Here is a 15,751-nt window from a genome sequence, read left to right as displayed (position 1 = left end):
CTGTTTTTACATGATAGAAAAGATGGCCAACAGCGTATTTGGGCTTATATGGCCCTTATTTTTTTTTTAATTTTAAATTTTATATTAACATAGAATGTATTATTAGCCCCAGGGGTACAGGTCTATGAATCACCAGGTTTACACACTGCACAGCACTCACCATAGCACACACCTTCCCCAATGTCCATAACCCAACCATCCTCTCCCTACCCCCCACCCCCTGGCAACCCTCAGTTTGTTTTGTGAGATTAAGAGTCTCTTATGGTTTGTCTCCCTCCCAAGCCCATCTTGTTTCATTTTTTCCTTCCCTACCCACCAAGCCCAACACTTTGCTTCTCAGCTTCCTCATATCAGGGAGATCATATGATAATTGTCTTTCTAGGATTGACTTATTTCGCTAAGCATAATACCCTCTAGTTCCATCCATGTCATGGCAAATGGCAAGATTTCATTTCTTTTGATGGCTGCATAGTATTCCATTGTATATATATGTCATCTCTTCTTTATCCATTCATCTGTTGATGGACATCTAGGTTCTTTCCATAGTTTGGCTATTGTGGACATTGCTGCTATAAACATTTGGGTGCATGTGACCCTTTGGATCACTACATTTGTTATCTTTAGGGTAAATACCCAGTAATGCGATTGCAGGTCATAGGATAGCTCTGTTTTCAACTTTTTTGAGGAACCTCCATGCTTTTTTCCAGAGTGGCTGCACCAGCTTGCATTCCCACCAACAGTGTAGGAGGGTTCCCCTTTCTTCGCATCCTCGCCAGCATCTGTTTCCTGGCTGATTAATTTTAGCCATTCTGACTGGCGTGAGGGGGTATCTCATTGTGGTTTTGACTTGTATTTCCCCGATGCCAAGTGATATGGAACACTTTTTCATGTTTCTGCTAGCCATCTGGATGTCTTCTTTGCAGAAATGTCTGTTCATGTCTTCTGCCCATTTCTTGATTGGATTATTTGTTGTTTGCATGTTGAGTTTGAGAAGTTCTTTATAGATTTTGGATACTAGCCCTTTATCTGATATGTCGTCTGCCAAATATTTTCTCCCATTCTGTCAGTTGTCTTTTGGTTTTGCTGACTGTTTCCTTTGCTGTGCAGAAGCTTTTGATCTTGATGAAGTCCCAGTAGTTCGTTTTTGCCCTTGCTTCTCTTGCCTTTGGCAATGTTCCTAGGAAGAAGTTGCTGTGGCTGAGGTTGAAGAGGTTGCTGTCTGTGTTCTCTTTAAGGATTTTGATGGATTCCTGTCTCCCATTGAGGTCTTTCATCCATTTGGAGTCTATTTTAGTGTGTGGTGTAGGGAAACGGTCCAGTTTCACTTTTCTGCATGTGGCTGTCCAATTTTCCCAACACCATTTGTTGAAGAGACTGTCTTTTTTCCACTGGACATTCTTTTCCGCTTTGTCAAAGATCAGTTGACCATAGAGTTGAGGGTCTATTTCTGGGCTCTCTATTCTGTTTCACTGATCTATGTGTCTGTTTTTGTGTATGGCCCTTAGTTTTTACTGAAGTACTTGCTACAGAAAAGGGACCCTCTTACTCTCAGCATCTATTGTAACTCCTTCCCTATTCCATAGGACTCTGATTGAACTGGGTGCCCAACCTGTGCCTGTTTTGTGTTCAGGAGGGTAGAGGGCTTTTTACTGAGCATTTTGTATTGCAGGCCCCTCCTCCACTGAATGGGAAAAGAAGGGCCATGTGTTCGTAGTTCTACCAGTTGGGAGAAGAGGAGTTCCCTAGGAGAAAGTAAGAATGCAGAAGTTTGGAGACAGCTTCAGAATCTAAGAATTCTTTGGGAGGCTTGTGTTTCTTACTATTTTACCTCTCAGTGTGATTTCTTCCAGCTGCTAAATTTTTCACCTCTTCAACCTGACTTGGATCTTACAGTTCCTGTATTCTATGACTACTTTGCTCTGTGCTGCCCAGAATCTTTATTCTTTCATTTCCTCCAAGGTCAATTATAGAAGGCTGTTGTGTGATGCAGACTTTACTTGCAGCACACAGTATTTGTAGGGAAAAATAACTGCACAGTACAATAGAGGCAACTTAAAACTTAACATCCATCCTCACTCCCAAGAAGACTTAACCATTATTCATCATAGTGAATTTCTTTTCTAACCATGTACCTCCCTAACATCCCAGCTCAATACAGTGTTCTTGGTCTATTCTTCCCCCTTAAGGCTTTCCCTCTCATTAGCCACCATACTCCAACATCCCAGAGTTTGTAATACTTTGCTTAGAATAGTTTTACTTTATCTACCCTGTCTTAAGATAAGATCCAGAGCAATTTATGTCCCCCAAACTTAAGGCGCTCTGAGAAAAAAAATGCATCACTGCAAGGTCATCAACCTTAGAATACTAACAAAGGACTTGAAGATGTGTTGTCACTGTGGTTGTAGTAGAAGGGAGAGGGGGTGGGCTGGGGAGGGTTTTGCTTTCACATGCATATCGTTCTTGACATGTAGAAATTACAGCCTGCATAAATGGTGTCTTTTATAAAGAATACTTGACTCCATTAAGAGTAAAATGTGTAAGACTCCTAGGGCCAAAATCAAGGGTCCTGTGCCTTCATTGTGTAATAAGAACATGTTTCAGCAAGTCGCTGGTTCAAGGAGGTGAGAGAGAAGTAGGGAAGACCTGAATCCAATGTGCAGTCTAAAGACAATTCCAGAATTTCAGGAGGAGCACATTCTAGATCAGCAAAAGCCCAGGTGTCCTACAGAATGAGAAAAACGTTGGATGTTGTAAGCTACTGTTAAAAGGATACATTATTGCAGTAGAAGCTGAATGATAGAGTCAAACCCCTCTCTGTCCACAGCTCTTGCTCTTTGCTATACTGACCACCCCCTCTCTACCATCTAACCACTTAAGGGCACTTACTTTTGTCTTAGCATATTAATGCCCCTTGTCTTTTCCTCCTACTTGTCTGTCATTCCCTAGAGACAGAAAATTAATTTCTCCCATGTCCTCTAGTTCCTAGCACAAATCTTTGTAACTTGTTACTGATCAGTGAAGATTTTAGATAAATGGTAAATTTGAACCTTATGTTGAGGATAGCTACAGATTAAAATTATGTCTTAATTGCCTCCTGGTAAATAAATGTCACTGGTCCCAGGTGAGACCAGATGAGATTTAGATATAAACTGGCACAAACTCATCTCTGTAATATTGACTGAGCTTAGGACTGACTGCAAAAGTAGTGAGGCGAACCACAATAATTTGCTTTACCACTAGTATCTCACCATTATTTCATGTTGGCACACAGTGAAAGGCATTTGTGGATTGATGTGAAAGATTTGTGACCAAAGTAAGTGACTGCATCAAATGGAAATAATTTGCAGATAAGATTCTCTGCCTTCCCAAGAAAAACCATTCTAGCTGCCAAGAAAATTGGTGAATGTTCCTGTTTCTGCTATTTACCTCTTTTCCTTTGTTGGTTTTCATCAAATAGAAGTCCTTAAGATGGCCAAAGTGTGATGTATTGATATGTCATATACCACTATGCCTGTGGTATTATATGCCACTTCTGGTGGCATATAATAATTTTAACAAAATTTTAACAAAAATGTGTATCAAATTATGAAAAAAAAGAAAGAAAACAAAAAAGAATACTGTGATACTTTGTTTATTTTCAGAATAATATACAAATATGGTATTCACCAGATCAAGGTGAAAATATAGGGCAAAGATAGGTTGGGGAGGTAGAGTGGCTAAAAAAAAAAAAAAAAAAATCAACTTACCCAGAGCATTGCATGATGATTCTTTGTCTTGATCCTGAAATAACTTTGGCTGTTTTTCTTTCTTTCTTCTTTTTTGTCAAATGGTAGTAAAAATAGGGAATGCTATTTCAGACAAAAAGACTCAAAATAGGGCTGTGATCATCTCATTATGTGATAGCAGGGAGAACAAATGTGGAGCTCTCCAGTATGTTCAAACCATCTCTGCTCTGGCAATACCAAAGGACCTGGCAGGACCTTAGAAAAGAGAGAATGGAATATTTTCAGAATCTGGTGAAGGCCTATGAGGGGATTGTTTCTCACTTATGCCTAGTTGTCGACTTCTTACACAACGTTCAGAGTGACCTGTCTTTGTAGAATAGGATGAAATCTAAAAAATGTCACTGTGACCCTTTATGTGACATAGAGCCTGTGTATGCTCCTCAGTCTTAAAGGATAGAGTTAGGTCCAAGCTATGTGAGTTTCTGAGACAGAAATTGCAGGCATCTCAAGGAAGTCTTCTAGAATTGTTAGAACATTCCAGCACAGGTCACCTGGTCTACCTCCTTGTGGTACCACAAGTGGTTCATTCACTAGTGTTCATTCACTAGAGTCTAGCTTCTGACACTCAGCTTTGCAGAACCAAACGTTCACAAATATTGGGGAGTCTTGAGGATATTAATCACAGAGATACTGAGCCATTCAAATTTTATTGCAAATGTATGAATATACATCGTGAACTGGAGCTGTCAGAGAGATTAAATATTCATGCTTGTGTAACCAGAACATCTTAAAATCTCTGATCCATTTAATCATTCATTCAGCAAATAATCACTGAGTGCCCAATGCATGCCAGATGTGTAAGGGACCATGCTAGAAGCTTCGATGTTTGGTAAAGAAAAGCAAGTGATCTATGTCATTGGGAAGCTTATATCCTAGGAGGTTGGGCAAGTCAGTAAGTCAGGTAATTTCATATAGAGGGAAACAGTAAAAGTAATACAAAAACAGGATTAGGAGAGTGACTAGGAGTGGGATACAGGGGTATTACCTGTGATTGCTAGTGCTCAGGTCCTTGGTTCCATTTGTCCTTAAGGACCTGCTCAAACCCTTCTAATAACCAGATTATGAGCAGGGCCTGTAAATTCCTGTTAGCTTAAGTTTGTGCCCTTTGGGTTTCTGTGGTTTCTAGTCAGAATAGTGAGTAATGTACTTTATTACTAAAAAAGTAAATCTGGGACTCCTGAGTATGGCATTTGAGGCTCCTTTTAGTCTTATCCTAAATGGCCAATGTCCCTAATTCCTCTCTGCCCCATAGTACCACCTGCTTCACTTGCATTAGGCCTTGACAAAGCTTATTCTCTCCTGCCACCCTTTCCTTACACAAGAGAACAGAGGAAGTGGTTGGGAAATGTACACTGGGACCTTTTATTGCTGCCCATTATCTATAATTTCCTTCCTGTCAGGAGCCCCTTGGCCAGTGTCCACCTGTCAAAGTATAAATTGTGCCTCAAGGTCCCATTCATATCTTCTTTCCTTCAGGAACATTTCAACCTCTTCAGGTAAAATTAATCTCCCCTTTCTCATTGCACCTTGAGCCTCTCTTAAAGCATTTAAAATAAAATTTGCCTTGCAATATTATTACTTGCATTACAGATCTAATTACACCCACTAGCAGACGAATCCCTGAAGAATGGAGTCTATGCATTTTATTTGTTAACTTTTTATTCTCTTCGGTGCTCGGGAACACAAATTGAATTAGTTTGTCCAATATAGGAATGTCCTAGAAGGTATAAAGTGTTGTACAGAGTTAAGGGTAATAAAAAGAGGAGCAACCATATATTTTGTGTGCTTACTCTGTCAAGCGTGGGGCTCACTGCTTGAGATATAACATGTAATCCTTGTTTTGGCTAATTTAAGATTAGCTTCTCTAATAGGCAAAGACTGAAATCTTGGTGGCCTAATATGGTAATTTATTTCTTACATATTCATGAGTCCAGTATGGGAATTTGATAGACCTCCTCCTAAAAATGAGTGAGAGACTGGGTGTCTTTTGTTTTCTGGTCTGGGAGCTGGTACAGTTTAAAGCCATTTGCTAGATCCTGTACATCAGGAGGCTTATGTGTATGAGGGTGGAGGACTATAAGGAGGTTCTTGTGGACCAGAACTTGATCACATGATCCTATCTAGGTGTAGAGAAGTCTGGGACACATGGTCCCTGGCTGAGCAGTGCTTACAGTATAGCTGCCTATTCTGTGTGGGAAGCATGAGCCTTGGTGGACAGGTAACAATTTATGTTCTATCATAACTCTGAGTTAGGTACATTTTTATCTTCTTTTTATAGATAAGGAACTCAGAGAGATGAAGTGATCTTAAGGTACCCTTCCCTGCCCCCCCCCCCCGAAGGTGCAGAACTAGGATCTGAACCCAGGTCTTTCTGACTTTCAAAAACCATCTTGGCATTGACAACTAAGGAAGCATCATTTCGCTTAGTTGCTCTTTCTGCTGTGCTTCCCAAATGGCAAGAAATGGTTCTCCTGTCAGCCTTCACTATTGAGCCTGCTCATTCATCCTTCTCTCTCCAAACCTCTCATTCTTTCCAGATATCTCTGTTGTCTCTCAACATGTCAGGACCCATTATCCCTTTTTGTGGCCAGACCTGTATCTTTTCTCTTTAATTCCTCTGGGTCTGTTGCCTCTAAGCCTATGTGCATATTCCTGTGACTTATGCCTGGAGGACCATAAGGTCCACCTGCTTGGATCTGCCTCTCAGAATAAATAGAGACATTGGAATGGGGGGATTTGATGCAAGGGAGTGTACCTCATCTTGGGACAGGATTTGGGGGTAGATACAGAGGAAGACTGTGGGAAAAAGAGCCTGTTAATCTTTCTTAGAATGTAAGGTAGCCCAATCAGTATTGAAGAGTAAACATGGAGGAAAACAATGGACACATTCAGCCCATAGTTTGTATTTGGTGTTCTAAAGGAGTGCTAGAACTAGGAATCATTCTTGGCTATTAACTTTAGTATAATAAACCGTCAGTGAATTTATAATTTTTTTTGGGGGGGAACACCCTCTGTCTCCCCATGTTCTTCCCTGTGAAGATTCAAAAAGTTTTTTAGTCCTATCCTGGCTGACAGATCATTTGGGGGGTGAAGCATTAGTATAAAAATGACAACAGGTAGATTATTTTCACCAGACATCATGCCATGACTGAGTGTGGTTGGTGGTTAGAAAAAGGAGTGGTCTTTCAGTATTAAAGCAGTCAGGAAACGCTTCTTGGAAGATGGGGAGTTTGCCTTGAAGCTGGAGAGGTGGGATAGGATCTCAACAAATGGAGAAGGAATTGCAGGCCATTTCTGGCCAAGGGAAAAGTCTGAACAGAGTCATTGAGGATGAGTGAATAGAGCCGCAGCCAGAGTCCACGGATGGTGAAGGGAAACCACCCACCTGTGGTAGAACCTGTGGTTGGGGGAAGAAGTAGCAGCATGGGAGGACAGGAAAAAGAAGGGAAGAGGGGTCAGAAGACATAGTATCTTTGGAAGGCAAAGGGAGAAATTCCAACAACTATGTAGAATGGCCCACTTGCTATTTACCAGTGAGGAGGGCTTGTTCATCCCTGATAGGTGAGCGGTCAGCGCCACAGGCCAGTTAGGAAGCTTGATTTGTGCAGGGCTTGGTCCTTGACAGGCTATAACTCTTAAGAAGAGTTATTCAATCTGTGCCCCAATAACCCTTGTCCTTCTGTCCTCCTTTACCGAAACCATCACCTTGCAGATAATGTATCTCTCCAATTCTCACTCTTCAGGACTTTCATGCTCATGAGGCTAGGAATGCCTGTGGTACTTTTCTGTGCTTTCCCAGATACTTTACGCAATGTTAAGGACAGATTCTCAATAAGTGCCTACGTTTGAACATAGGTCCCACCACTTGGGTGAGTGCAGAGCTTAATTAAATTTGACTCAGCATAATGAGGTAAATTTGCCAGGTCTTGCCTTTTAGCATCTTAAGGTAACTTTTTGCTGCTTCCATCATGGCACCAATGTGGCCAAGGCTTGGAGTGCACCCACTCCAATGTCCCTTCAGGTTCCTTTGTTGTTTTTGACCACATTGGCTTTTGGGATGCTTTCTCCTGACCCAAGTTTTCTTTCTCAGCAAACAGACTCTGAGGCAGGGACTGCAAACAAGAGGGTCACTGAGGAGAGCTTTGGAACCATACCTGTAAGAGAGTTAGGGAGGCAGGATTGGGCAGAAGATGACTGAAAACCCCCTCTGTTGTTATAGGGAGCTCTGGAGCAAGAATAGCTCTTCTGAGTGGACCACAGGAGGCCAAGGGCCCAGGCTTTGTGCCCCCAACACCGACCAGTCATTAGATGTAGCCACTTCTAGAAGGGTGTGGAACTTTGGGCAAGGCTACTCTGGTCAAGGGCAATTCCTGGGTAGGATTGCAGGAGGACAATGAGAATTTTGATCCTGAAAGGGGGTTGGGGTTTTGACAGGACAGCACAGCACCCCCTACAATAAGCAGGAGCCAGTACTTGCATTTTCTCAGCAGCGGCAAGGAGACCCTCAGGTTGCTGTACCCCCTTTGCCTGTTTCTTCAGAAAGCCTGGGAGTGTCAGGGAATTTACATACCATAGGGGAAGCCCTTAACCAATGACTAATAGGAACACCCCAGCTTCCTTCCCCTACAGTGACATTTCTGAAGTCTGACCCATGTTACTTCCAGAATGCCCTTCATGGGAAGGATATTTGCCCTGATGTCTCACTTACCCACTCAGGTGGTTACTAATTTTTCCCTGGAAATGCTTCATAATAAATCACTTTCCCTGAATTGTCAACTCTGCGAAGTGTCCTGAGGAAATCAGTCAGACAATTGGCTTTGTCATGCGTGGGTATGTTACTTAACTTCTCTGAGCCTCAGTTTCCTAATCTGCAAAATGAGGTTAACAACAGCAGATTTATGAGGTTCTTATGGAAGCTGTGAGCAACCACCTTGCCCAAAAAAGTACTGAATAAAGAAATTAGTGAAAGAATAACATCTGGTGTTAGAGAGAATGGGATCCCTCAGATTCTGACTAAAAAGTACGAGCTTTGAATTCTCTATAATGGGACCTGAAACTTCCTGTATCTACACACTCAACCTGTTTCAGCTTGAGTCATCAGAACTGGCCATAAATAGATTGCTGGTAAGGATTTTTAAGGCACTACCCTCTTTTATTTATATTTATATTTATATTTATTATTTATTTATTTTTCAAGCGTGAGAAGAGGTAATCTCTAAAGGAAACGTTCTGAGTGTTCTTTTGAGTTTGTGTATATTGAGTGTTCTGATTAGCTTCTCCTTAGAGAGCACCTCATGAACTAATTAAATTAATTTGAGATGAAATTTTGGCTCCTTTACCCAAGCCACTCAAGTAGAAGTGCCTGATATTTAAGAATGTAAATTTCCCTGCTCTTTAACTGTTTTGCACTGGTAATCATGGTGATCCAGGGAAGAAGGGCTCTCTTCTTCCCTGAGGTCACCTCCACCCTGGATCCAGCTCACATGACCCCTCATGGCTGATAGGGTCCATTGCTCTGCTGCCAAGGTGAGGTATGGAAACAAGGAAAACACATGTTTTCTTGAGGATTCACAGCTTTGCCAGACCACCCTTGGCTACAGTTCTCCGTCTCAGCTATCTAGATGAAGTCTGCCACATGGACTTGAACTTGCCAAAGCACCTCTGCTTGCTTGATTGTGGCTGTCTGAAAAATTGTGTTAAAAAAGATTCTGAGCTCCTTTTTGGCCTCAGTGAAAAAGAGTACAGAGATTGTCTATAATATCCGTCATGAATATTGGACAGGAGTTTATGGCATATGTTGACCAGCCAGGACTAGAGTTCCATGTTTTTAACAGAGAGTTCATGTCTTCTATCAGTAAAAACTCCCTGCTGCTTTTCTATATTAACTGTATTATCTATTGGATTTTATTGTGATTTGGAATGTGTTTATATATAATCACATATGTAATTATATGTAAAAATATGTAAAATTTTATATAAAATTTATGTAACTTAAAGATAGTAATATATTCATTATACTATATATTATATATATCACGTTATTTTATATAAATATGTACATATAATTACATATATAAATTCATTCCAAATTATACAACTTGTATATGAATCCCAAAAGAAGAATAATATAAGTAATATTGTCCCTCCCCTTTAACCTACTTCCAAATTTTTATCCTTAAGATGAATTCAGTTATACCTGAGATGAACTCTACTTATAAACCACATTAACTTTCACAGCTTATTTACATTCCCTGGGATTCCATTTCCTCCATACTTTAAGTGAGCTAATGAAAGGATCTGCCTCAGGTTGCTGTGAGAGTTCTCGGAGGTCTAAATCTGTGTAAAGCCTGGTACATATCTCAATTGAGATGCTTGACCTACTCTAATATTAAAATTGTGTTATTGTTTACCATACACTCACTGTTTGGCATCAGCCAGCATTCTGTGGAGGCTGCTCTTTGATCTCCGAAGTTGTCCACGTAGCTCCCTTTTCAATCAGAAGGAGAAAATAATTTTAGTTTTATGTCAGCACTGCTGATTTCATGCTGCCATTTCCAGGGCATGGAAACCCCAGGGCAGGGACTTCTCTCTCAAGAAGGCTGAAACCAAGGAAGATCATATATAACAGAATCTAAGTATTTTGGTGTAAGGCCTGGAAGATGACATTAAAAGCTTCAATTTTTTTCTCTCTTTACCATAATATTGACTGAATTTAGTCATAAAAAAACATTTAAAAATTTTAGCTTATCTAGTTTTCCCATTTTTAGATACCGAGATCATTGTCAGTATGCCTGGTCTTTGCAAAGCAATGTGGGATTCTGGAAACAGACCTGGTTTTGGTGCCAGAGTTGGATTTGAATCCTGGCTCTCTCCTGTGTCCGTGGACCTGGCAGTTACTTGACCTCACCAAACTTCCTATTTCCTCAGCAGTAGAATGGAATACTAGCTTGTCACTGGCAATCCTGGGTCTCTTTGAATTGGTGCTTAGGAGCCTACTGTTCAGTAAGGCTTTTGCTTTGCTGTGAAAGTCCCTGCGGTCCCGCAAATTTCTCAAGGGCCTTCCGAACCTTCACTGAAGAAATTAGATTCTATCTAGCTCGTTTCATGTCTGATGTGTTGTACTTTAAGGTTTCGAGCATTGGTAAGTCTGTGTAGACAGATCTGGTAATTTTGTTCAGATTATAGGATCATTTCTAGCTTGGGATGGATCTCCACAATCTGTTTCAGGTGGCTGCTGGATAATGGAATTCTTTCTCCTGTGGAGGTATAGTTAGGCATCAGTTAGCCACCCCGAAGAGCTCACAAATGGCCATTCAGCACATAAGCCCGTTGGAATATAGAGTAAAAAAGTAACTGCGCTGGACTTAAATAATTTTCAGGATACATGTGTTTAATTCTAGCTCTGTCACCTAATAGCTTTGAGATCTTAGCTTCTTGAAGCCTTTCCTCTTCTGTAAAATGTCTTCTTCGTGTTGAGCAGATGAAGTGCTATCTGGCCCACAGTTCCTGTTGAGTTTAGTCCTCTTTCATTGTTGTTATTCTTATTTGAACTGAACATTTTTAAAGTTTTTTTTTTTTTTTTTTTTTTAATTTGACAGACAGAGATCACAAGTAGGCAGAGGCAGGCAGAGAGAGAGGAGGAAGCAGGCTCCCTGCTGTGCAGAGAACCCATTGCGGGTCATGAGCCCTGGGATCATGACCTGAGCTGAAGGCAGAGGCTTTACCCCACTGAGCCACCCAGGCGCCCCTGAACTGAACATTTTTTAAAAAAGATTTTATTCCTTTATCTGAGAGAGGGAGAGAGAGAGAGAGAGCACCAAGAGGGAGAGAAAGAGGGAGAAATGGACTCCCTGCCGAGCAGAGAGCTCGATCCCAGGACCCTGAGACCACGAAATGAGCCGAAGACAGATGCTCAACCAACTGAGCCATCCAGGCACCCCTAAACCAAACATTTAAACATTTTTGTAGAAAATATATAAAGAAAATTTCAGCCTTGAATTGCAGGAATACAGCTTCCTGCACTGCGTTACTCTGGAACTAGAGTTTCTCCAGGTCTCATTGTTTCATGGTTGCTTATATCGTCTGAAGGAAGTGTCCCAGGGAAGTCAAGCTGGGGGCGGGAGGAATGAAAAGAATAGGGGTCAGAACTTCAAGGTGCAGAAGTTAAAGATGACCCAACCAGGTAGTAAATATCACTGGTGGCCTCTCAGCTCCTGGGTTTCTTCTTCACCAGCCCCAAGACTGAGTGCTTTGCTCTCAACCCATCAGTGGGGATGATTCTGTGTGGGGCCCCCAAGAAAGGCAATTTCATGCTCCCCCTACCCCGACTCCTCATGCAAGCTCCAGACTCATTCAAGTTTTCCGGAAATGATTTTATTCCATAGTATAAGTTTTTAAGTTCACATATGGTAAGATTCACTGTTTCTGGTGCATAGTTATGTGAATTGGGACAAGTATGTAGTCATGTAACCATCACCAGAATCAAGGTCAGAACACCACCCCCAAAGTTCTCCCACACTATTCTTATGCAGTTTCCTTAGTATTTTATACTCCTGATGAGAGGGGGAAAAGTGTCAGGTGGAGAGGGAGCAAATATGCTTTTATAACTTCTCTCTTTATTCACATAGAGCCTTCTGAGAAAAGAGTCTCCAGTAAGTTGTTAATGGGCCACAGAGGACTGTAGTGTGAGTATATGATCTGTTAGATTCTCCAAGAACTTTTGTGGGGACTAGAATGGAAGTAGGGGCTCCAAGGCAAGGGGTTCCTGGGGCCAGGGAGCCCAAATGGATCAAAGAAACTAGTGGGGTTGAGATTAAGGGATCCAATGGAACCTAGGAAAAACTCAGAATTTTTCTTTGTATGTGCTGTTGTCACACACCAGACTGCTACCAAAAAATCCTGTACTGTAATAGAATGAGATGAAAAGCAACAACTGGCTAAGGGCAGAAGATATAGGAGTTAATGAGGAAGAGGAAATAAGAGGGGAGGGAGGAGTACTAGAAGGCTGAACTGGAGAGCAAAGAGCAAGGTCGTTCTCTGAAAGGGCTCCCATCAGGATCCTGCCAGCCTAGGATGAGAGAGAATATGTAGCCCTCTCCTCTTGTGGCTGGCCTACTGAGGCAAGCCTGGCCTGGGTCTCTGCTCCCACTCACCCTTCAGCAGGTGATATCCCCCACCATTCTCTTGGTGAGAATATCCATTTAAGTTCTCAATCGAATCAGGAGTGTGTGTTCAATTAATCATTCCCCTATTACCTAGGACGGCAGAGATTTTGCTGAAATAAAAAATTATTTGTGGAAAATGTACCAGCTTCAGCCATCAAATTTTTTGACAGAAATATTAAAAATGTAGGCAAAAATTTTCCATTAGGACACTGGCTGTCCATATTTCTTGATGAGATCTTATTATTGAACCTGAGGTAAATGCTTGTACTTTAGTAGCTGGCAGCAATTCCCTGCCTTTGTGTTTCAAATTTCAGTAAAAAATCTCAAATGTCAAAATGTATGTCACTCTGTAAATAAAATTTTACACCAGAGAATGGGAGAAATGTTGCTGTTGAGTCATTTGATGTCATGCCTGACAGGAATACTGATGACTTCAATGAGCAGGCTGATGAAGGCTGAGGGGGTATTGGGAATATTTTGGTAGGCATGAGATTGGCGATTTGTGTCTAGAAGTGTTGAATTTTTCTCATGTGCTTTTGTACCACCTGCAACAAAATCACAGTCTGAATCAGAGTTTCTGTGTACAAATCCTGTTCATCCTGGTTACAGTATCCTATCGACTAGGAATATGGACCAGATCTTATAACCTGGAAGCCTTAAGACGGTTTTATTTTAAAGTTGGTCAGTGTGTGTGTGTGTGTGTGTGTGTGTGTGTGTGTGAGATACTCCATGACAGTTAAAACTTTAAGTACAAAACAGTTACTTATTACATAAATATATTATATTGATAAATTGAGTATGCATGGGGATAACTATAACAAGTACTTTTATTTTTGTAAGTGTTCTGCTCTATTTGTAGATAATGTGGCTCAGTGGAAAGAGACCTGACTGTGGACCCGGTTTCAAATCCAACCCTTTTTTGCTTTTAGTATTTGTGTAACCTTAGGGAAAACCTTAAAAAAAGGTTTTGTCTGTTTTCTCTCTTATAAAATATGAATAAGAGTACTTCATAAGAGAATCCAAGAAAACATATGGAAATATACTAATTGTTTTTTTCTAAAATAGAGCTACTGCTCAGTAAATTTCATGGTCCTTTTTTTAATCACTTGGTATTTCAGGGAATAAACTGTTACACATGAGTAAATATTAAGTAGATGACTCTTCCTGTAAGATATTATAAAGTAGATAATGCCAGGAAAGGTAAAACCAACTGATGGTCATTTGACTATAATCAAACACTTTAGGGTGTTCTTTTTCCAGGCACAGGGTAGGATTTTATTTTGCCATATCATTCTAAGTTAGATGTAATCCTGTCACTTTATTTGGCCAATTCAATTTGAAAAGTCATATCAAGGAAGATTGAAGAACCAATGTGTAATTTGATATTTTCTCTAATTTGACTTGTTTTGGTGCTTGTGGTAGCAAATACCTAGAGTAACAGCAATGAAAAGAGTCCACTATTGGCCAGCACTGGACATACATCATGGGTGAGGAATAAAATTATGGTGTAAAGTCACATTTTGGGTTTGTTACGACAGCATAGTCTATCTATGACTGATAGATATCAGTCATATTAGTCTATCCTGACTGATAAACCAACAAAGCATTTGGTAAGGTTCATGGACTTGATTCAATAACAAGAAACTTATAAAATAGTGTTAGAAGAGTAATTGTGCTAGATTCCACCTCACAAATAATTTAGAAAGTTTGAGGAACTGTTAACTATTTACTACAGATTAGTTAAACACTATAGCTATTTGGAAAATGTTTCCATTTCACCGATGACCATGTCCAAGTTGGGACTTGGAGAAGATCTGGCTCCTCATATTTTCTCAGATTTATTCATGGGTATAGATTTACATGGTCCAATAGAGTAGCCACTTGTCTCAGATGACTTTTACACTTACATAAAACTAACCATTCAGTTTCTTAGTCATACAAGTCACATTACAAGAGCTCAGTAGTCTCATGTAGCTAGCACATGTATAGAACATTTCTATCATTGCAGAAAGTTCTGGTAGGCATCGCTGATACAGATGCCTGAAATTCTGTCAATCATATATAAAGTTCTATGTAATTAAAGTATCCCTTCATATGAGATTGTTACCCCTTAAGCCCTCCTCCATAGAAATTTACCACTGTCTCTGCATCTGATCTTTCAGCTGAACATTTGAAAATGTTCAAATGGAAGATTTCCCTAGGCTTTCCAGAAGAAATGTACTTAATACATCCAAGGCTGCAAAGTATATAAGTGTATAATAGTATAATAGTAATAGTATAATAATTATTATGGGTAGTGTTTGAGCCAAGGAATTGATATTTATTGTCTTTTTACCAAGCAGAGCTCCCAGGGAAGTAAAAAGGCAATTTGAGCTGTAGTGAATTAAAGGTGAGAGTGGATGATTGTTACATAACAAATGAAGACAAGCGTTGCGCTCTTTTCATATCAAAGATTTTAAGGCCTGTGGATTGAATAATCTTTTCCTAAGACAAAAATGAATAGCAGTAACTCTTCTTAGTTACCATTAAACTTCAGGATTAAATATGGGTGTATTAGTTAGGATATCCTAAGTGATGCTGCGATAACACACAACCTAAAGGTCTCAGAGCCTGGGACAAAACCCCATTTCAAATTTATGTAGATCCTTGGGTGTCCTGATTACTATCTTGAAGAGTTACTGTTCATTTGCAATAGTCTAGACTGCCTTCCATTTCAACATGAAGTCTCTTCCCTGATCTTACAGTAAGAAAAGAATAAAAGAATACTAGAACATCCCACATTCAAGTTCTTTGAACCCACTG

General features: G+C 40.4%; 1 long non-coding RNA gene across 1 annotated transcript in view; it reads right to left on the bottom strand.

Annotated features, from left to right (window-relative positions):
• Positions 1-2,415: 2,415 nt before the first annotated feature.
• The window catches only part of LOC116580011, a 31,620-nt gene continuing 18,284 nt past the window's right edge, over positions 2,416-15,751 (bottom strand). The window contains exons 2-4 of the long non-coding RNA XR_004281492.1: positions 10,207-10,272; positions 3,747-3,980; positions 2,416-2,722 (exon numbers count right to left, since the gene is read on the bottom strand). This is a non-coding gene — a long non-coding RNA (uncharacterized LOC116580011). The remainder of the gene's footprint in view (positions 2,723-3,746; positions 3,981-10,206; positions 10,273-15,751) is intronic.

Source organism: Mustela erminea, chromosome 1, assembly GCF_009829155.1.
Source record: "Mustela erminea isolate mMusErm1 chromosome 1, mMusErm1.Pri, whole genome shotgun sequence".
Classification (NCBI taxonomy): Eukaryota; Metazoa; Chordata; class Mammalia; order Carnivora; family Mustelidae; genus Mustela; species Mustela erminea.
Note: the sequence above shows the minus strand (reverse complement) of the source record. Positions and strands in the feature narration are given on the sequence as shown.